Source organism: Hevea brasiliensis, chromosome 9, assembly GCF_030052815.1.
Source record: "Hevea brasiliensis isolate MT/VB/25A 57/8 chromosome 9, ASM3005281v1, whole genome shotgun sequence".
Classification (NCBI taxonomy): Eukaryota; Viridiplantae; Streptophyta; class Magnoliopsida; order Malpighiales; family Euphorbiaceae; genus Hevea; species Hevea brasiliensis.
The window spans coordinates 74985082-75009537 of NC_079501.1; positions in this window are offsets into that span (position 1 = coordinate 74985082).

A 24456-nucleotide genomic window follows, 5' to 3' on the forward strand; every position below is an offset into this window, starting at 1 on the left:
GGCTGCCACAAGTTTACACATATCCATCAATTGCCATTTTCACTTTTTAAGCTTCCAAATCATACCTTACACATGGAATGCAAGTACAATACAATCAAACCTATAGATCATCATTCAAACCACTATTTACATGCAAGAATAAATTGTTCTTATTGAGGTTCCATGGCTGCCAAAATGTACATCTCCCTTAAAACATCAAACTTCAAAAATTCTTCCACAAATCAACTACCCATAACATCCATTCAAGGTTTAATGAAACAAGAATAAAAAATACATACTTACCACTTTTGAAATTCTTCAAAACCTCACCAAAACTTAAATTTCTTGCTGCCTATCTATTGCCCAAGTTGTGTAGAACAACTTTAGTGAAGGATAATGGAAGAAAATTGGCTTGGATCATGGTGAGAGAGAGAGCTTGGCCATAGACGTCCATGGATGAATTTGAGAGAAGAAAAGGATTCGGCTGGTTCTTATCTTTGAGGTTGAAGATGATGTTCAGCTGTCCATTTAGCTTATATAGTGGTCCCAAATCTACCTTAGTGGAGCACTTACATGATTTTAATGTTTAATTATTCTAACTTTCTAAATTTTCATTTTTATGCCCCAAACTTCCATCATTTATATTATGTACTTCAATTTTAATTTTCATAACATTTTCAAGTGCAATATCATTTATTTTTAATGGACATTTAGGTCAAAAGACAACTCGGGGTGTCAAATGACCACAATGCCTCTGTTCGGGTTGCATTCCCGATTTTTCGGTAACACCGAGTTTTGTCGTTTTCTTGATTTCTCATTTTTCTTTGTACTAATTAATTAATTTTTCTTTGATATTTCTAATGAAATTTATACTTTAATAGACATTTATTTAAGTCCTAAAAATATTTTCCAGGGTTCCCCGCGGTCCAGGGCTAGTCAACAGTCCACGCCGCAACTTCCCGGTGCGGTCACCCATCGCTATGGTTCTCGGCTCGTTTAACTTGGTTACATTTCATTGCTATTATTTTTCCTTTATTTTTCTTGTCTTTTCTTTTCTTGAATTTCATTATTCTATGTCTCCTCCCTAATATTTAAATATAGTTCTAGGCATTCTAGTTGTCTGGACAAATATTGGTCACCGGAGCAGTAGAATGCACTACCGAACATAGGGGTGTTACAACGGATATTTATTCTTTACAGTTACTTTGTTCAAATGCCGGTAATCAATACACAATCTCAAGGTTCCATCCTTCTTCTTTACAAACAGCACCAGAGCTCCCCATGGTGACACACTGGGGCGTATGAACCCCTTATCAAGTAACTCCTGCAACTGAATTTTCAACTCTTTCAATTCAGTGGGTGCCATCCTATAAGGGGCAATAGAAATTGGTGCTGTACCCGGCATTACTTCAATAGCAAATTCGACTTCCCTTTCTGGTGGTAAACCAGGCAATTCTTCTGGAAAATACATCTAGGAAGTCACTAACTGTGGGTATATCACACAGATTCGGCTTAGCCTGCCTAGTATCAACCATGTGTGCTAGGTAAGCTTCACAATCTTTTCTCATCAATCTTCTTGCAACTGTGACTAAAATAACATTGGATAGGAAATCTGTCCTTTCACCCACAACAGTAATCTCATTACCCTCAGAAGTTTTCAGAGAAATCCTCTTTAATTGGCAATCAACTATTGCCTGATGAAGTGACAACTAGTCCATTCCCAAAATCACGTTAAACTCGTAGAAGGGCAATTCAATTAGGTCTGCCGAGAATTCATACCCTTGAATCCTCAACGGGCAACCTTTATACACCTTATTCACTACCACACTGTGGCCTAGTGGATTTGTGACCAGAATGTCTTGAACACTCTCCTCTACTGAAACTCCCCTCTCTATGGGTAGTTTGATGCAAATGTATGAATGAGTAGATCCAGGATCCACCAATGCATGCACAGATGTGTTGTAGAGGGAGAACGTACCCATGATGACGTCCGGGGCATCTTGCTCCTCCTGAGCTCTTATAGCTTAGGCTCTGGCAGGTACTCTGACCTCTGGCCTCTCAGCTGACTTAGATGCAGGCCTCAGTGATGGACCAGCTACCTTAGATTTACCAGGCTTCCTACCCCTTTGAGGTGCAGGGGCAGGCCTCTCAGCTTGCATTGGGGCAACTGTAGTAGTCCTCTTTGGACAATTTTTGATCTGATGTTCTGTAGATCCACACTGGTATGCATCATCTTGAAGTAGGGACACAGCACCCTCCAGGTTCTGCTCGGGGGTGCAATGAAGCTGTTTCAACACTCTGATTGTTTTATCCAACTAGTTTTCCACTGTCATAAGGTCATCCTCCTTCTTTCCAAAGAAATCCACAGCCCCATGTTTTCGCAGTTTCTCCAGATAGGACTTCTGTGGTGCTGGTGGAGGTTGTGGCTGTGGTTGTGGTGGGGGAATTGCCCCCATCATTTACCGGTAAAACTCAGTCATTTGCTGAAATAATGCAAACTGAGGTTGGGCAAGTGCCTCAGCTGCAGGTGGAGCAGATTCTCCCCTGCCTCCAAATTCAGCTCTTGGGAGAGCACGACTCTCCACCTCTTCATCAACTGGTCTTTGAGAAGCAGGATCCATATCCTGATCAAAATAACAAAACAAATAAATCTGCATCAGTGTCACCTCAACACTTACAAATGCAATGCTATGGTATGCACTCTATCTAGGCCCAGAAACGCCTAAATCGATGCTCTGATACCACTAAATGTGACACTCCTTACCCTTCTACAGTGTAGCCGAGTAAGATATGCCACACAGTGTGTCGGAGCACCAATTCATATTTCCATTACAATTTACCCTTTTTAATTCATTTATTTACAATTTTTTATTAATCTGAATTTTTCGCAAATTTTATAGAAAATCCGGCAGAGTGCCGGCTGTAAATTGGAAAAACAGTTCTTCTGAATCTGTTAAAAACACTTCCAATATAATCATATTATCAATCTCAGTCAATTGCCAACATCTTTTCAATAATTTCTCAAATGACTTCAATATCTCAAATTTCAATTCATTTCATATCATACTCAATTTAATAAGAAATACTCAAATTTATTACTGAACATGGTTCATAAATAATTACATCAAAATCATAATTACATGAGTTTATAATATACATTACAAAAGTTTACAAAATATAAAAGACCAAAAGTAGCCTAATGTCCTACCAATGCACTGCAAATGTGAGGTGACTCTGGACTGTGTGTGTAGATCTGAAAGTTCACCCGGTATGAGGTCTGCTGGACTCCCCAGCTATGTCTCCAGTACCTGCGCGTGGCAAAAGCGACTCGCTAAGCAAGTCTGCTTAGTGGTGATAATATAAAATAAAATAACTAAAATAAAGTGAATATGCAGAATGTATGTTTACATCTTTGGTAGACTTAATATCTGGCATTTATTGCAGTATTATTTGATTAAAATTTGGTAAGATTCATTATCATTGCCCGAGTAACCCATACTAGTCGACTGGACTGGATAAACGGGTAAACTGGCAGTGGGTACTAAGCACCTCGGACCATCACACCATCGGTCACATTGTGTCTCCCGGTGTGCAACAGAACAGCTAATAAGCTATAATAATTATCAGGGATCAAACCCAAGTATAATAACTTAATCAACATAGCCAAAGGCTATTTTATCACAGAATGGCACATGAGGCCATAAAACACAGAATGGCATGAAGCCATATGTAGTACTGCTAACAGAACCCTATTAGCATGCCAACCTATCCAAACAAATCTTGCTAGGTGTACTAGGGCATGTTTCACTCATAATTTATACAATTCTTGAAATTTAAGTTTAGGTGTTACTATTCATTTTATTAGTCAACAAAAATGTTGACTTTTACATAGACAATAGGTACATTGGTTTTAATACTCCCAATATACCACATTTTGCATTCTAAAATTGTTGGTATTGGTTGCCAATACCATTTCTAAGCTTAATGTTAGTTGTTCAAAATTTTCAGATTTCAAGCCTTGTATTTACTATTCCATTAGTCATTTTTGCAGTGGGAATTTGGCAAAGTTGTCAACAATGAAGTTGTTCCTTATTGTGTCTAGTTACATTTCTTTTTTTGAATCACTCTATTTGGAGTTTTTTAGCTCACGTTATAGCCTAATTACCATGACTGGCAGGATTGCCAACTTCCCAAATTTTCTGGACTGACCAAATCTATAATGTTTTGTGTAGTGACTGCAGGTCACCTTTTGAACATGTTATGGTCAAAATATGGCTTAGATTTCTTCATGAAAGTTGTAGGTCTATGTCTCAGCTATTTTTTGGTAAAATTTCAAGTTAATTGGACCTTTCTACACTGAGTTATGACCAAATGAATAAATACTATTCATTTTGTCAATTTGCCCAGGTAGAATGCAGGTCACCCAGATTAAGGCAATCTTTAGGTCAACTTGGTCTAATTTTCTGTGCATGGTTTCTTCACCAAAGTTGTGCCATTATGTGTCTAGTTTCAAGTCCAATTGGCTTTGCACCAATTGAACCTATACAACTCCAGTTATTGCTACCCAAACCTGCTGGACTCATAGTCAGTCCTGCAGGTCAGCCAAGGCAGCAGCACTAACTTCAATTCCCACTACACAAACCACTTCATTTCTCATTCACACATAACCAAATGGTCACTAATTGACCATTAAAACTTACTTTCACCATTGCATGATCAAAGTCTCAATTTCATACCCAAACCCTAACCCATTCCATCTCAAATCATGCATTCACTTACCTTTCATCATCCTAAACAATAGGTTAATGTTAAGGGCAGCTAGGGTACCATTTTAATTCAAGAAAATCTTCAAAACCCTACCAAGCCCAAGGCTGCTGGAATTTTAAGCAAGACATACACATGATGTTTATTAAATTTTCTTGTAAGTTTGCATTCAATTTCACTCCTTCAACATGAATTGAAAGAGAAAGAGTAAGTTTAGTCACTAACCTTTAATGAAGTAAATTCCAAGCTTATCAAAGCTCCTCCTTTCTATTTCCTTTTGATGTCTTTAGCTTGCCCAAGATGTATGAACAATTTTTTGTGAAAACAAAGTTGAGTTTCAAGGTAATTTAGTGGGTGATTTCAAGCTTTCCTAAGCTTCCATGGAGTTTCTCTTCTCTTTCTCTCTCTCTAATATTTCTGCTGGTTTGGAAAGAAATGGCTGCTGGAATTTTTCTTTTTTATTTTTATCTTATTTTGTGTCCCTTTTATCTCTTAAGTCATTTTGTTAAGTGGTAATTGGGTGGAAATTCTTAATTATATAAGCATGACATCATAATTCCCAATTTAACTTCTTTTTCTTTTTATTCTTTTCTACCATATTTCAATTCAATTTTTAGCAATATTTATTCATATTTTGTGTCATAATAATTATTTACTTAACTGGACAAATCGGCCAAAAATCATCTCTGAAGGTGAAATGACCAAAATGCCCTCCGTTTAGCTTAACAGACTAAAATTGTCTCTACCGATTGAAAAATTTTTCTAAGCATTTTCTTGGCATTCTAATGCCATAGGAACCTCAATGACCCTTCTCTGGAGTCCAAAAAATTATTTTATGAATTTTCCCTTTGCTCTAGGGCTCCTAGTTGCGAGAACCGCAACTTCCCACTAGATTACCCATCGCTTGGGTACCGGCTCATTTAACTTGGTTGTATTTTATTTCTAAAATTTTTCCTAAATTTTTCTTATTAATATTTGAGTTAATTATGGTTCCTCACTTTAGTTTAAATATTTTTCCGGACATTCTAGCTGTTCGGACTGACACTGGTCACCGAAACCGTAGAATATACGGAGTTGCTACAGGGAGGGTGTTACAACTCTTCCCCTCTAATTTAAATTTCGTCCTCGAAATTTACCTGATGCAAACAGTTGAGGGAACTATTGCCTCATCATCTCTTCACTTTCCCAAGTTGCATCCTCGGTGTTGTGGTGCCTCCAAAGCACTTTCACTAGTGGAATCTGCTTATTCCTCAACTCTTTCACTTCCCGAGCCAGGATCCGTATGGGTTCATCTTCATATGTCAAGTCCGGTTGTACTTCAATTTCTTCCATAGAGATAACATGTGAAGGATCTGAGCGGTATCTTCTTAGCATAGACACATGGAACACATTGTGGATCTTGTCTAGCTCTGGTGGTAAAGCTAGCCTGTAGGCTACTGGTCCCACACGTTCAATGACTTCATATGGGCCAATGATCCTAGGGCTCAACTTACCTTTTTTTCCAAACCTTAGTACCTTCTTCCACGGTGGCACCTTGAGGAACACTTTGTCGCCAACAGCATATTCTATTTCTTTTCTCTTCAGGTCGGCATAGGATTTTTGTTTGTCTGAGGTAACCTTCAAATTGGCTTTGATTAGCTTTACCTTCTCCTCAGTCTGTTTCACCAGGTCTGGTCCTACCAGCATATCTTTGCCCAATTCAGTCTAACATATGGGGTTCTACACTTCCTCCCATACAGTGCTTCATACGGGGCTATTTGAATGCTAGCTTGGTAGCTATTGTTATATGCAAATTCTGCCAGTGGGAGGTATCTATCCCAACTCCCCTCAAACTCAATGACACAACTCCTCAGCATATCCTTCAGGATCTATCACATAATTAACATTGTTACTATCATTTCAATTTAATTCAATTAGTTTTTAGGTTTACCTGGACTACTCGTTTCGACTGTCCATCCGTCTGAGGATGAAAAGCCGTGCTAAAGTGGAGTTGTGTGCCCAAGGCTTCTTATAACTTTTTCCAAAATCTCGATGTAAACCTTGGGTCTCGATCAGATATGATGGAAAGTGGGATTCCATGTAGTCTAACAATCTCACTGATATACAATTTTGCTAGCTTCTCCAGTGAGTAGTCAGTCCTAACTGGTAGAAAATGTGCTGACTTCGTCAATCTATCCACTATCACCCATACTGCATCATGCTTCTTCTGGGTGAGAGGTAAACTACTAACAAAATCCATAGTGACCCGGTCCCATTTCCATTCAGGTATGCTTATACGCTGTAGCAATCCTGATGGAACTTGATGTTCTGCTTTAACCTGCTGACATGTCAAACACTTAGTCACATAGTCAACTATATCCTTCTTCATACCAGGCCACCAATAATGAGGCTTCAAATCATTATACATTTTTGTGCTTCTCGGGTGCATAGCATAAACACTAGTGTGTGCTTATTTCAAAATACTAGTCTTCAGTTCCCCATCATCTGGTACACATACTCTTCCTCTATAGTACAGACACCCATCTGCTTTCACCTCATAATCAGTTTCCTTTCCCTTTGGAATTTTACCCACAATAGCTATTAATTTTTCATCTGCCTTCTGCTCATCTTGTATCTGCTGTAGCAGGTATGGCCTCACTTGTAACTCAACCAAAATAGCTCCATCTTGAGCTAAGGACAGACGGGCATTTATTGATCTTAAAGCTGTGATGGACTTTCTGCTCAGGGCATCAGCAACTACATTTGCCTTCCTAGGATGGTAATCTATCACAAAATCATAGTCCTTCAGGAACTCAATCCATCGCCTTTGTCTAAGATTGAGCTCCTTTTGGGTTGGCAAGTATTTCAGACTTTTTTGTGGTCTGTATATATGTAGCATTTTTCACCATATAAATAATTCCTCCATATCTTCAGTGCGAAGATAATTGCTGCTAACTCCAGGTCATGAGTAGGGTAGTTCTGTTCATGTGGCCTTAACTGCCTGGAAGCATAGGCGACCACTTTTCCCTCTTGCATCAATACACACCCTAACCCATTATGCGAGGCATCACTGTAGACCACAGAGTCTTTTCCCTACACTGGCTCTGTTAACACTGGTGCTTCTGTCAACATAGCCTTTAGCCTCTCAAAATTGGCTTGGCACTTGTCGTTCCAGCCAAATTTCACATTTTTGTGTAACAACTTGGTCATTGGAGCAGCTATAAGAGAAAACCCCTTCACAAATCTTCTGTAATACCCAGCTAGCCCCAAGAAACTTCTGACCTCAGTTGTATTCCTGGGAGGCTTCCATTCCATCACTGCTTCTATCTTTTTGGGATCCACTCTAATCCCCTCTGCTGATACTATGTGTCCAAGGAAAGAGATTTCACTTATCCAGAAGTCACACTTGGACAGCTTAGCATACAGCTTCTTTTCTCGCAGGGTTTACAGAATAATCCTCAAATGTTCATCATGTTCTTCTCTGGTCTTGGAATACACCAGAATATCATCAATAAAGACCACTACAAACCGATCTAAATATGGATGGAAGATACGATTCATAAGGTCCATAAATGTTGCTGGTGCATTTGTTAACCCAAATGGCATCACCAAAAATTCATAATGCCTATACCGGGTTCTGAATCCAGTTTTTGACACATCTGCATCCTTTACCCTTAACTGATGATACCCAGATCTGAGATCAATTTTTGAAAATACACCAGCTCCCTTTAACTGATTAAACAGATCGTCAATTCTGGGCAACGGATATTTATTTTTCACAGTTACTTTGTTCAACTACCGGTAATCAATACACAATCTCAAGGTTCCATCCTTATTCTTTACAAACAACATTGGAGCTCCCCATAGTGACACACTGGGGCATATGAACCCCTTATCGAGTAACTCCTGCAACTGAATTTTCAACTCTCTCAATTCAGTGGGTGCCATCCTATAAGGGGCAATAGAAATTGGTGCTGTACCCGGCATTACTTCAATAGCAAATTCGACTTCCCTTTCTGGTGGTAAACCGGGCAATTATTCAGGAAATACATCTGGGAAGTCTCTTACTGTGGGTATATCACACAGATTCGGCTTAGCCTACCTAGTATCAACCACGTGTGCTAGGTAAGCTTCACAGCCTTTTCTCATCAATCTTCTTGCAACTGTGGCTGAGATAACATTGGACAGGAAATCTGTCCTTTCACCCACAACAATAATCTCATTACCCTCAGAAGTTTTCAGAGAAATCCTCTTTAATTTGCAATCAACAATTGCCTGATGACGTGACAACCAGTCTATTCCCAAAATCACGTCAAGCTCGTGGAAGGGCAATTCAATTAGGTCTGCCGAGAATTCATACCCTTGAATCCTCAACGGGCAACCTTTATACACCTTATTCACTACCACACTGTGGCCTAGTGGATTTGTAACCAGAATATCTTGATCACTCTCCTCTACTGAAACTCCCCTCTCTACGGGTAGTTTGATGCAGATGTATGAATGAGTGGATCTTAGATCCACCAATGCATGCACAAATGTGTTGTAGAGGGAGAACGTACCCCTGATGACGTCCGGGGGCATCTTGCTCCTCCTAAGCTCTTATAGCATAGGTTCTGGCAGGTACTCTGACCTCTGGCCTCTCAGCTGACTCAGATGCAGGCCTCAGTGATGGACCGACTGCCTCAGATTTACCAGGCTTCCTACCCCTTTGAGGTACAGGTGCAGGCCTATCAGCTTGTGTTGAGGCAACTGTAGTAGTCCTCTTCAGACAATTTTTGATCTGATGTTCTGTAGATCCACACTATAAGCATGCACCAGTCACTCGCCAACAGTCCCCTTTATGCCACTTCTGGCAGTACGGACAGGCAGATGATGCTGGGACTGGTCCCCTGAACACTGTCCCTAAAGAGCTGCCCATTGATTGTGTGGACTGGCCTCTCCTAGGTGTGAACTGTGGTCTGGGCCCCTCGGACTGACCCTGACCTTGTGGTTGTCCTGAACCCTGAGCAGGACAACCCTTACTCTTCCTACTAGGAGCAAAAAATGAACTGGACTAACCTGGACCCCTCTTCTGCTTTCTTTCTCTTCTATTTTGCTCATTTATTCGGACTCTTTCTACTTTTGATGTAGCATATACTAATTTGGCAAAATCCGTGATCTCCAATGCTGTTATCATAACTTTGATATTGTCATTGAGCCCTTCTTCGAACCTTCTGCACCTCTCTGCCTCTGTAGGGACTATCTCCCTCCCATACCGGCTCAGTTTGATGAATTCTCACTCATACTCTACCACTGATAATTGCCTCTGTCTCAGATTGATAAATTCTCTTCTTCTCTCTTCTAAATATACTTTACTGACATACTTCTTCCTGAACTTTGTAAGGAAGTAATCCCAGGTGATTTGATCCAGTTGCACCTCACTGGTTACTGTGTCTCACCACTGGTATGCATCAACTTGAAATAGGGACACAGCACCCTCCAGGTTCTGCTCGGGGGTGCAATGAAGCTATTTCAACACTCTGATTGTTTTATCCAACCAGTTTTCCACTGTCATAGGGTCATCCTCCTTCTTTCCAAAGAAATCCACAGCCCCATGTTTTCGCAGTTTCTCCAGATGGGACTTCTGTGGTGCTGGTGGAGGTTTTGTGTAACACCCTCCCGATAATCATTCCGTACATTCTACTGTTCCGGTGACCGATGTCTGTCCGGACAGCTAGAACGTCTGGAAAAATAATTAAACTTAAGTGAGGAACCATAATTAACTCAAATATTAATAAGAAACACTTAGTAAAAATTTTAGAAATAAAATACAACCAAGTTAAATGAGCCGGTGCCCTAGCAAGGGGTAACCGGAGGGAAGTTGCGGTTCTCGCAACTAGGAGCCTTAGACCCGGGGGAAAAATTGTAAAATAATTTTTGGGACTCCAAAGAAGGGTTATTGAGGTTCCCATGGCATTAGAATGCCAAGAAAATATTTAGAAAAATTTTTCAATCGGTACAGACAATTTTGGCCCGTTGAGCCAAACGGAGGGCATTTTGGTCATTTTGCCTTCAGAGGTGATTTTTGGCCGACTTGTCCAGTTGAGTAAATAATTAATATGATATAAAATATGAAGAAACATTACTAGAAATTAAATTGAACTTGAGTAGTGGAGGAAAGAAAAGAAAATGAGGAAAAGGGGCATTTATGACATCATGGTGATGTCATTAAGAAAATTTTGACCAATCACACTTAAGCCATTATTTGACTAACTATTAAAAGAGACTAAAGAAGACCAAAATAACACAAATTGCAGCAGCTACCTCCCTCCCCAAAAGCCAGCCGAAACATGCCCTAGACACCTCCATGGATTTTTTTTCAATCAAGCTCAATCTCTCCCTTTCTTACACCACTAAACCCTAACCCCTTTCATTAAACCTTGACCATATCACTTGGAGAAGCTCTTGGCAGCCAAGAAGAAGAAGTAAAGTGAGGTTTAGGGGCTTGGAAAATTCTGCCACTTGAGGTTAGTGCACCTATATCCATTAAACTCTTTATTTTCATGGTTTGGGACTTGAAACTAGTAAGGATTATGATTTAAATTAACAAAAACTTATGTGTATAACATCTTGAATTTCGGCTGCCCTAGCTATGGAATAGGGGGAAGTGTATTTGATGAGCTTAGAGTGAAATAGAAACCATGTTGAAGTTATAAACATATAAGCAATGCATTGGTAGTTACTAAGATACATGGCATAAACCATGAATTTGAATTAGGGTTTGGAAAGGTGAAAATATGACTTGCCTTAGGAAATGGTTAGAGAACATTTTAATGGTCAATTAGTGACCATTTTAGGTAAATTGACCAACAAATGGACTGAAAAATGAGATTGCAAAGTGAGGTTGCAGGCTGCCCTAGGACAGTAGCATAGGGACTGAAAATTCAGTCCATTTGCACTACCATAACTTGGGCTGTGTTAGTCCAATTGGTGTTTGGCCAATTGGACATGAAACTAGGCTTATAATGGCACATTTTTGCTGAAGAAACCATGCCCAAAAGACCAAAGCAAGAGGACCTAAACTTGGCCCCAATCCGGATACCCTGCACTGATTCTGCAGAATTGACCAAATGAACAGTAACTGTTCATTTGGCCATAACTCACTGTAGATTTGGTCAATTGACCTGAAATTTTTACAGCAACAAGTTAAGACATAGAAAAACAACTTTCATGAAGGAACCTACCCCAAATTATGGCCATAACCTAACCCAAATGGCAGTGGCAGTCACTGTTCATGTTACTGTAGATATGGTAATTTCTGCAGAATGCAAATCCGGCCAGCTGTGGTTTTTGGGCCATATCTGGAGCTACAAAACTCCAAATGGAGTGATTCAAAAAAAGGAAATTCAACAAGACAAAATAAGGAACAACTTTCATGTTTTACATTTCTTCAAATTCCCACAGTAACAGTGTCCAATGGAACAGTGAAGTTGACTCACCAAAACTGAAAATTCTGCATGTGTTGAGTTACACTTTGGAATGGTAATAACACTTAATGCCAACAAGTTTTAAACACCAAATGTGGTATGTTGGGAGTGCCAAAGTCAATGTACACATTTTTATTCTAAAAGTCAACATTTTTGTTGACCAATGATGAATAGTGACACCAAAAATTTGAAATTCACAAATTGAAGAATTTAAAAGTTTCAAATGCCCTAGTATACCTAACAAGATTGGTTTGGATAGTTTGGCATGCCAATAGGGTTCGATTAGCGATCGCACATGGCAATATGCCATTCCGTGATTTCATGGCTTTTAGCCATTCGACTTTGTATTGAGACTTGGCCTTGTGCTCGATATTATTCTGACTTGTTAGTCGCTCATTTGCACAGGAGATGCATATGTGACCGATGGTGTGACGCCCGAGGTACTAGGTACCCAGTGCGGTTACATTATCCATCCAGTATAGTGTAGGTTACTTGGGGCAACCAAATGAATGAAAGTGAACAAAGTTACTGAATTAATGTATATATAACCATACTAAACAAATGAATCATACACATTCACTATATATTCGTTTTCTTGCTATTTTCTTTTATTATATTATTGCACCACTAAGCATTATTGCTTAGCGCGTTGCTTTTGCCACGCGTAGGTACTGGAGATCCCAATCGTGAGCCCAGTAGACCATGGTAGGTGAGTTCATCTTGTAGATCTGCACAGTGTCCGTGTCACCTCACTACCTGCAGTGCATTGGTAGGGCACTAGGTGTCATTTTGTCATTTTGATATTTTGTAGCAGATTTTTACTTTCTCATATGTATTTGAACTCATGTAATATATTTTGATGTTCATGTAAATAATGAAAGTTATGACTATGAATGCAAAATTTGAGCATGTATTTATCGCTTGTATATGAGAAATGGATGTTTGAGAAATGAAAAGATTATTGAGAATTGAAATTGAGAAATATTGTTGAGATTTTGGATATTGGAGTTTGAGATGATGGAATAAAAATATTGGAAGTGTTTTTAACAGGTTTCGAAGAACGGTTTTCTCCATTTTTAGCTGGTACTCCGCCGGATTTTCTTTAAAATTTTCGAAACCTTAAATGAATAATACTTTTGATAAATGGTTTAAATAAATTGTATTTCATAAATTATATGCAAAAGCATTGTATAAATTAATTGAGGAATATTAGAGTGTGCCGGTACACCGTGTGGCATTACCTACTCGGGTATACTGTACACGGGTAAGGGGTGTCACATTGTGGCTGTGGTTGTGGTGGTGGAATTGCCCCCATCATTTGTCGGTAAAACACTGTCATTTGCTGAAATAATGCAAACTGAGGTTGGGCAGGTGCCTCAGCTGCTGGCGGAGCAGATTCTCCCCTGCCTCCAGATTCAGCTCATGGGGGAGCATGACTCTCCACCTCTTCATCAACTGCTCTTTGAGAAGCAGGATCCATATCCTGATCAAAATAACAAAACAAATAAATCTGCATCAGTGTCACCTCAACACTTACAAATGCAATGCAATGGTATGCACTCTATCTAGGCCCAGAAACGCCTAAACCGATGCTCTGATACCACTAAATGTGACACCCCTTACCCGTCTACAGTGTAGCCGAGTAAGATATGCCACACAGTGTGTCGGAGCACCAATTCATATTTCCATTACAATTTACCCTTTTTAATTCATTTATTTACAATTTTTTATTAATATGAATATTCCGCAAAATTTATAGAAAATCCGACAGAGTGCCGGCTGTAAATTGGAAAAACAGTTCTTCTGAATCTGTTAAAAACACTTCCAATATAATCATATTATCAATCTCAGTCAACCGCCAACATCTTTTCAACAATTTCTCAAATGACTTCAATATCTCAAATTTCAATTCATTTCATATCATACTCAATTCAACAAGAAATACTCAAATTTATTACTGAACATGGTTCATAAATAATTACATCAAAAGCATAATTACATGAGTTTATAATATACATTACAAAAGTTTACAAAATACAAAAGACCAAAAGTAGCCTAATGTCCTACCAATGCACTGCAAATGTGAGGTGACTCTAGATTCTGTGTGCAGATCTGAAAGTTCACCCAGTATGAGGTCTGCTGGACTCCCCAGCTATGTCTCCAGTACCTACACGTGGCAAAAGCGATGCGCTAAGCAATTCTGCTTAGTGGTGATAATATAAAATAAAATAACTAAAATAAAGTGAATATGCAGAATGCATGTTTACATCTTTGGTAGACTTAATATCTGGCATTTATTATAGTATTATTCGATTAAAATTTGGTAAGATTCATTTTCATTGCCCGAGTAACCCATACTAGTCGACTGGACTGGATAAACGGGTAAACTGGCACTGGGTACTAAGTACCTTGGACCATCACACCATCGGTCACATTTTGTCTCCCAGTGTGCAACAGAACAGCTAATAAGCTGTAATAATTATTAGGGATAAAACCCAAGTATAATAACTCAATCAACATAGCCAAAGGCTATTTTATCACAGAATGGCACATGAGGCCATAAAACATAGAATGGCATGAAGCCATATGTAGTACAGCTAACAGAACCCTATTGGCATGCCAACCTATCCAAACCAATCTTGCTAGGTGTACTAGGGCATGTTACACTCATAATTTATACAATTCTTGAAATTTAAGTTTAGATGTTACTATTCATTTTATTAGTCAATAAAAATGTTGACTTTTACATAGACAATAGGTACATTGGTTTTAATACTCCCAACATACCACATTTTGCATTCTAAAATTGTTGGTATTGGTTGCCAATACCATTTCTAAGCTTAATGTTAGTTGTTCAAAATTTTCAGATTTCAAGCGTTGTATTTACTATTCCATTCGTCATTTTTGCTGTGGGAATTTGGCAAAGTTGTCAACATCAAAGTTGTTCCTTATTGTGTCTAGTTACATTTCTTTTTTTGAATCACTCCATTTGGAGTTTTGTAGCTCAATTTATGGCCTAATTACCATGACTGGCCGGATTGCCAGCTTCCCAGATTTTTTGGACTGACCAAATCTACAGTGTTTTGTGCAGTGACTGCAGGTCACCTTTTGAACATGTTATGGTCAAAATTTGGGTTAGGTTTCTTCATGAAAGTTGTAGTCTATGTCTCAGATATTTTATGGTAAAATGTTAGGTCAATTGGACCTTTCTACACTGAGTTATGACCAAATGAATAAACACTATTCATTTGGTCATTTTGCCTAGGCAGAATGCAGGTCATCCGGTTTAAGGCAATCTTTAGGTCAACTTGATTTGATTTTCTGGGCATGGTTTCTTCACCAAAGTTGTGCCATTATGTGTCTAGTTTCAAGTCCAATTGGCGTTGTACCAATTGAACCTATACAACTCCAGTTATTGCTGCCCAAACCTGCTGGACTCATGGTCAGTCCTGCAGGTCAGCCAAGGCAGCAACACTAACTTCAATTCCCACTGCACAAACCACTTTATTTCTTATTCACACATAACCAAATGGTCACTAATTGACCATTAAAACTTACTTTCACTATTTCATGATCAAAGTCTCAATTTCATACCCAAACCCTAACCCATTCCATCTCAAATCATGCATTCACTTACCTTTCACCATCCTAAACAATAGGTTAGTGTTAAGGGCAGCTAGGGTACCATTTTAATTCAAGAAAATCTTCAAAACCCTACCAAGCCCAAGGCTGCTAGAATTTTAAGCAAGACATATACATGATGTTTATTAAATTTTCTTGTAAGTTTGCATTTAATTTCACTCCTTCAACATGAATTGAAAGAGAAAGAGTAAGTTTAGTCACTAACCTTTAATGAAGTAAATTCCAAGCTTATCAAAGCTCCTCCTTTCTATTTCCTTTTGATGTCTTTAGCTTGCCCAAGATGTATGAACAATTTTTTGTGAAGACAAAGTTGAGTTTCAAGGTAATTTAGTGGGTGATTTCAAGCTTTCCTAAGCTTCTATGGAGTTTCTCTTCTCCTTCTCTCTCTCCAATATTTTCGCTGGTTTGGAAAGAAATGGCTGCTGGAATTTTTCTTTTTTGTTTTTATCTTATTTTGTGTCCCTTTTATCTCTTAAGTCATTTTGTTAAGTGGTGATTGGGTGGAAATTCTTAATTACATAAGCATGACATCATAATTCCCAATTTAACTTCTTTTTCTTTCTTTTTTTTTTCTACCAAATTTCAATTCAATTTTTAGCGATATTTGTTCATATTTTGTGTCATAATAATTATTTAATTAACTGGACAAGTTGGCCAAAAATCACTTCTGATGGCGAAATGACCAAAATGCCCTCCATTTGGCTTAACAGACTAAAATTGTCTCTACCGATTGAAAAAATTTTCTAAGCATTTTCTTGGCATTCTAATGCCATAGGAACCTCAATGACCCTTCTCTGGAGTCCCAAAAATTATTTTATGAATTTTTCCTCAGGTCTAGGGCTCCTAATTGTGAGAACCACAACTTCTCACTAGGTTACCCATCGCTAGGGTACCGACTTATTTAACTTGGTTGTATTTTATTTCTAAAATTTTTCCTAAATTTTTCTTATTAATATTTGAGTTAATTATGGTTCCTCACTTTAGTTTAAATATTTTTCCTGACATTCTAGCTGTTCGGACTGACACTGGTCACCGGAACAGTAGAATGTACGAAGTTGCTATAGGGAGGGTGCTACATAAAATGTCATGAAAAATAAGAAATATGGTACATAAAGTAAATGGTAGAAGGATTGTGGCATAAATGCAAATTAAGGAACTTTGGATTTAATTAATTCATTAACCAAGGTTAGTGCTCCATTAACCATGATTAAGTAGACCTATATAATGTAACGCCCTCGCTTTACGTAGTTCGTACATTCGACTACTCCGGTGACCTAATGTTTGTCCGGACAAGTCAGGATGTCTGGAACTACACTTCAGTGATAATAAACAGGCATAAAATGATGAAATAAAAAAAATACAAGTAAAATTAAGGAAAAATAAAAGTCAGGAAATGAAACTAGGTTAAATGAGTAGGCAATAGCCGACCCCAGGACTGCGGGGAACCCTCGGAATTAAACTTCAAGAAATAATTAAAGGCCTATAGAGGTGTAATTGACATTAGAAATGTCAAAGAAAAATTAATAAATTAGTACAAAGAAAAATGAAAAATCAAGAAACCGATAAAAATCGGTGTTACCGAAAAATCGGCAATGCAACTCGAAGAGGGGTATTTTGGTCATTTGACACCTCGAGATGCCTTTTGACCTTAATGTCCATTAAAGATGAGTGATAGCACACTTTGAAAATGTCATGAAAATTAAAAATGTGGTACATAATATAAATGATGGAAGTTTGGTGCATAAAATGTAATTTATGAAAGCTTGAATAAATAAACATTAAAAATAAGTTAGTGCTCCACTAACTCAATCCTTGGACACCTATAAAAGACACTTGGGACAGCAAAAACATTCATCTTCTACCTTAGGAAAAAAACCAGCCGAGAGCCTCCATTGAAGAAACTCCATGGCCGAATGAATGGACCTCCATGCAACCATGAAATGAGCCCCTTTTCCACTTGATTTCTTCACTAAAGTTTGTCTACACAACATGGGAAAGAGATAGGCAGCAAGAAGGAAAGGATTTGATGAAGATTTAACAAGCTCCAACAATAGGTAAGTGTTCAAATTCCTTTCCTTCTTAAGTAAAGTTTGTGGGAAGCTTGAGATAAGTAAATTGATGAAGAAATATTGAGGTTTTGATGTATTATTATTTTTTACTATTTTTGGCAGCCATGGTGATTAAAGAGCTTTGAATTGTTTTCACATGAATTTGATGGGTATTGATGATGATTGAAGTAAATAAAAGTTCTAGTAGGTTAATTATTGGTGTATGTTGAAGTTGAGTAATTGAATTGGAAATTGATTTTGAGTTTGAAATTTTCTGTGTAATTGCTTTAATGGACAGCCATGGAATTGTATATTAAATGAACTATTCTTACATGTATTGTAGAGAATTAATGTTGATTAATGTGATTTAAGGTGTTAGTAAGTTAACTTTATGTATATGTGATGATTGACCAAGTGAAAATTGGAGCTTAAAAGCAATTATGGGAGGCTTTACTGTAACACCCCTATTGGTATAGCCTAGTATATTTCACTATTCCGGTGACCGGTGTCGGTCCGGACAATTAAGGGGATTAGAACCACACTTAAGACAACTGGAGAAGCCATAAACACAAATAATTAGTAATGTTTAATTAGTTAACTATAAATAAGAAAAACAGAACATAAGAAGTTAAACGAGCCAAGAGTCACAGCGATGAGTGACCTCATCGGGAACGACTGCGAAGTCGTTTTAAACTCAAATTTCGAACCGTAAAAAGTGACGCTGCGGTCCTTAGGACCCTTATGAACACAGTGGAAAAGAGAAAATCATGAAAAAGAACTGTTAAGCCAGTCAAATAATTAGGTTAGGGAGCCAAAAGAAATATGGAATTAATTGCAAACCAGGTTGAACCGGCGAAGGGCAATTTGGTCAATTGACCCCGAGAGCTGACTCCTGACCTAACTGTCAAATAAAATCGGAGAAAAGAAAATTTCAAAATCGAGAATTAAATTAAAGAACTAATAGAAAAATAGAAAAAAAAAAGAGAGAAAAATGAAAAAGTTAAAAGGGTGATGACATCATGCATGACATCATGCATGATGCCATAAAAGGTATAATTAATAAATTAATTAATTAGGTTTTTATGGTCTTCCATAGGCCAAAATGCATAAAGAAAAGAAAAAAAAATAAATAAAAACCCTTCCTCTCCCTTTGTTGCCGTCCCATTTTCTTCCAAAACCCTCCATGAGAATTCCTCCATTTAAGCTTACACTTAAGCTTTAATCCCTCCACTCAACCTTAACAACTCTCCTAAAAACCTCACTAGACCTTGCAATCTCAACTTAAGAACAAGAAAGAAAGAAGAAAGAAAGAGAACAATTGAAGATTTGGTGTTTAAGTTGAGGTTAGTATGTTAACTTGTCATTTTTCCATTTTAAATGCATATGTGATGATTGAAATGAGCTTAGAATTAATGAAATGAAATGAAAATATGGGGGAAGGACCATTATTGAATTTTCGGCCAGCCATGAATGTATGAGAGTTGATGTATTTTAAATGAATTAAAGGTGTTAGTAAACTTGCATGAGTATGGTAGTAAGATGGAAATGTATAAATGTGATTAATTGTAACAATTAAGTAAGATTAGGGTTTGGAGGCCTAGGATTTTGAGGCAAATTTTGGAGAAATGCATAAATGATGACCTTGACCTATTGTGAAGTGAAAAATGGTCAATAATGACCAAAGGAGTGTTAGTAGTATGCCCTAGAGCATATCATTTAGTATGTATCTTGTACATATTTTTAATAATAAAAGGCATTTCCACTTTTCCGTTTACATAATATATTTTTGTGTAATAGAAAAGGTCCATTGATATTTTGTTAGAAATATTATTCTTAAGTTGTTAAGAATATGAGTGACAATATTTCTAGCACAAAGTATCATAAATAGGTTCACAATCGAGGATACTTCATAATAAGGACATGACTTATCCAGAAAGATTGTATTCATGTTTGTTCCCAAGTTATTTATATGAGATATAAATAAGATGGAATGGTGAGTCTCATGCCATATAACAAACATGATAGGCACTTATAAATGATAAGTAGGCCGAACGGTGGCGCTTATGACAAGCACATGGAGTTTACTCTTGTCAATGTTTTGTCATAAATCATATCGATGCATATAATCTTTAGACTTTGAGATAGCACAGATTATCTTGTATATAGGTAGTTTGAGTTTGATCTGCTTTCATACTTATACTATGTATGGGTATATGGGCATGTGTTGGCTCACGCTAGTTATATATGGAGGTAGGTGTTGATCAAGATGGAATCTGTTCCTCTAAGTAAATAGAGATAAAATCCTATGTTCATTTAATTGTTCTTGATGTTTCAAGTTCTGGCAGACAGATAGATTTATTGAAAAGAGTTTACGATGAGAAAAATCTTTTAATCAAGAACTGGAATTAAAAGAGAACATAATATTCATAGCAAATGGAGTTTGACATAAACCATGACTCGGCTTGAGTTGGGATTTTGTAGCAGAGAGATTCTAGTGCATGGTAACATATGATTATAGGTTCATTTAAGGTAAACCTTATTACTAATTGGGTGGCCATGGCATGCTATGCTAGGTGTTAACCATGGTCTATGAGGTTCATAAAATGATTTAGAGAAATCATTTATGGTAAGAAAGAGTTACGATGATATTAAGAGTTGATATCATGTCTCATTGCCACTTAGTGATGAGCCTAGTAAGTCACACACATACACAAGTTATCACCTAATTAAATATGATTTAATTAATTAATTAAAGAGTTTAATTGATTAATTAAATAGGTTTGGTTTGCAATTAAATTGCAAAGTCCTAGCATGACTTGAAACCAAATCTAGATTATTGGATGTATATTATAAGTTAAATTTATATTTAAAGTGTTTAAATATGAATTTAATTAATGCGAAATTAATTAATAGAGATTAATTAATTAATTTATATTTGATATAAATTAATTAGAAGAAGAGAAATAATTATTTTGGGTTAAGAACTCAAAATTAAGACACTGGTGTATTTTCGTCATTTTACAGTGTGACACGTGGCACCATGAGATAGTGATACACGGCATTGCACATAAGCTTGCCAAATGTTTTTTTAATCATGTAAGATGATTAAAATTAAGCTTAAATATAGGTTTGACACTTGGCACAATGTGATTAGGTCACTTAAACCTAGAGCTAATCAAAGGGTGACATGTGGCAAGGGTTTAATGTGTTAACCTAGCTATTTAAGTGTGGTTATGAATGGAAAACATAACCAGCAGCCTCTCCTCTCAATTGTCACGCCACTTTGAGCCTCTCCAGCCATTCTTCTTCATCTCTCATCAATTCAAAGAGATTAGCCATCAATCTCTTGAATTAAGAACACTAGAAATTGTTTCTAGTGTCCTGTTTACATCTCTAATCTCTTAAAAGGCAGAACTTGAATTTCTAATTAATAGAAAAGGCTTTAGAAGCTGTTCAAGGGCTGCCATAGGTGTTCTTGGTGTGGACAAGCTAGAGGGACAACATCTGGTGTCATGAAGACGAATCTCAAAGGCGCAGACATGCTGCAGTACATCAAGAGGTTAGTGTAATCGTTCTTGATTTAATCTAGGGTTCTAAAATTAATCTGATTAATTTTAAAATCTTAAATGGCAAATACAGATCCAAAAACATATTAAAAGAGTTTTAATATGTTGTTTATCATTGAAATCAAATAGATAAAAATAAATCTTGCATGGTGCATGTGACCCTAGGTGAAAATTTTTGAATTCAATGGTATAAACTTGTGTTTTTCACGCTTCCGTTCCTTCAATTGGTATCAGAGCCACTATATTTGCCATTTAGATTGTTGATTATATAATTTAATTGTGTGTTTGATCATGAGATCAAGAGATTCATTGCTGGTTGGTTCATGAGATGTGGCGTCACACATGGAGAAGCCACCATTGGTGGCGGCAACAATGGTTCCATGGGTGATTCAAGGTTTGGCTTTTAATTCTGCAATTGTTGTATGATCTAAGGCCTATTCTTTGACTAATTAAAGTGTTTAATTAGTTGTTTTAATCACACAATTAAATTATGATTCAAATCAGAATTTTAAAAAATATTTGAATGTGATTCAAATCTGAATTTTAAAAGTTGTTTGAATGAGATTCAAATCTGAATTTTTAAAGTTGTTTGAATCATATTTAAATCTGATTTTTTAAAATTGATTCAATAAAATTCAGATCTGATTTTTTAAAAAATATTTGAATGTGATTCAAATCTGATTTTTAAAAAAATGTTTGAATGTGATTCAAATCTGAATTTTTGAAGTTGTTTGAATGTGATTCAAATCTGAATTTTTAAATTTGTTTGAATGAGATTCAAATCTGAATTTTTAAATTTATTTGAATCATATTCAAATCTGGATTTTTAAGTTGAATATGAGATATTCAATTTAATTTATGAATGTATATTTTATTTATTTGTTAAATAGTGATATGCATGATGGATGATCATGGACTATAAAAGACCAATGTGATTGGATTTATTTCTTTTATGTTTCTTTGGGATTGTAAATTAATTAATTTATTTTAATTTATTTTGGGCATGTATTATTAAGTTTGTAATATTTTTTGGGTTGTAATTTCATTTATTTAAGTTCTTGTAAATTCGCCTTGGTATGCCAAGGATTACTATGTAATATTGGATTGCAAGAAGTTCAAGGAGGTCAAGAGCATTGGTGGGACCAGTGGGAGGAATTCAATATCAAGTGTTGATTATGTACTCCTTCAGCAACTCTTGTAAAATGAATGAATGAAATGCACCTAGGAATGCCCTGATTCAATTCTTGGTGGCTCAGAATTGAATCCCTTAGAAAGTCCATGATCATACCATATTTACAGCTTATCCATGAATGCATGAGATGTATGGGAATGTATGCAATTATATGATATATGCATGCTAAATGGATAATGTGCAAAGTGAGACCTTAATAGTAATTAGGATGGCTATAAAATCTTCCAAACAAATGATTAAGTTGGAAATGCTATAATTAAAGTAATTATAACATAAGCCCTCCATTGGGGCAATTATTTTAAGAAATTTTAAATAGTTGCATGAGATGCAATTAATTTAAGAGATTTTCTTAAGAATAATTGTTAAGCATGAGATGTTGTAAATATGTAAATGGTTTGGTGGCCAATATTGGATGTACTGAGGACATTAAAATTATTTGCATAATTCTTGGCTCAATGGGATCAACTTAACTAATGCAAGATAAGTCAATATTGGATGTACCTGAGATTTTGAGCATTAGGGGCTAGCAAAAGGATTGAACCTCACATGAGATGTGATGGGCAAGGAGTTGCTCACTTATAGTTTATTGTAATTCCAATAATGGATGTACCTGAGGATGATCAATAGAATTATAAGAATTCAATCACCCACTAGAAATCCATCCAACTAGGATTTCCGTTTTCTACTTTGGAAGTGTAGGATTCGCTAAGTTAGTGGGAGGACCAATTTGATTAAAAGACCATAATCATTTTGGTTAATTACATGATACATTTACTAATTAATCTGGTTATTTTTTGCAATTAATTTTCTGATAAAAATGAGCACAAAACAACCACCACCATCCAATATCCTTGCAAGCATACTTGATCACAACAGGTTGACAGGACCTAATCATGCGATTGGCTAAGAAATTTGAAACTTGTTCTGAACCTTGAACATATAGGATATGTTCTAGATTCAAATGTTCCTGGTCCCTTACCTCCAGAGGCCACACAAGAGGAACATGATACTTTGGACAAGTGGAAGGAGCATGATATGAGAGCTATTTGTTACATGCTTGCTTCCATGAGTAATGAGTTACAGAAGCAACATGAGAACATGCAGAGTGCTAGTGAGATCCTCCTTCACCTACAAGAGTTGTATGGTGAGCACAGCAGGAATGCTAGGTATGAGATATCTAGACAGTTATTCCGTATGAGGATGTCTGAGGGATGAATGTTGGGGATCATGTCCACAAGATGATTGGCTGATTGAGCGGTTGGAACATCTTGACTTCAACATGGATTTCCAACTACAAGCGGATTTGATCCTTCACCCTTCACGAGTCTTTTGGGAATTTTGTGATAAATTTCCATATGACTAAACAGGAATGCACCTTAGCTGAATTACTCAACATGCTGGTTATTGCCCAAAAGAATATGCCAGGCAATAAAGGAAAAGAGGTAGCTTTGGTTGCATCTTCTTCTGCTGGAAAGTCCAACAAGAAGAAGGGCAATAAGAAAAAGAAACCTCAGATTCCTGGTCCTTCTAAGAAAATAGCTAAACAGAAAAAGAAGACTAAAGCTGATGAAGGCAAAGGAAAGTGTTTCCATTGCCAACAGGAAAGTGTTTCCATTGTCAGTAAGAAAATGTTTCCACTGGCCAGAGTATAGTAATCTAAATGAATGCAATGCCATGGTGAAAACCAACTCAAGTTCAAAATACATTTGGCACTTAAGGTTATGTCATGTTGCAGAAGATAGGATTGCAAAATTGGAGAAAATGGGGATTCTATCCTCATTGGGCTCTGAGCCTACTCCAACTTGTGAATCTTGCCTTCA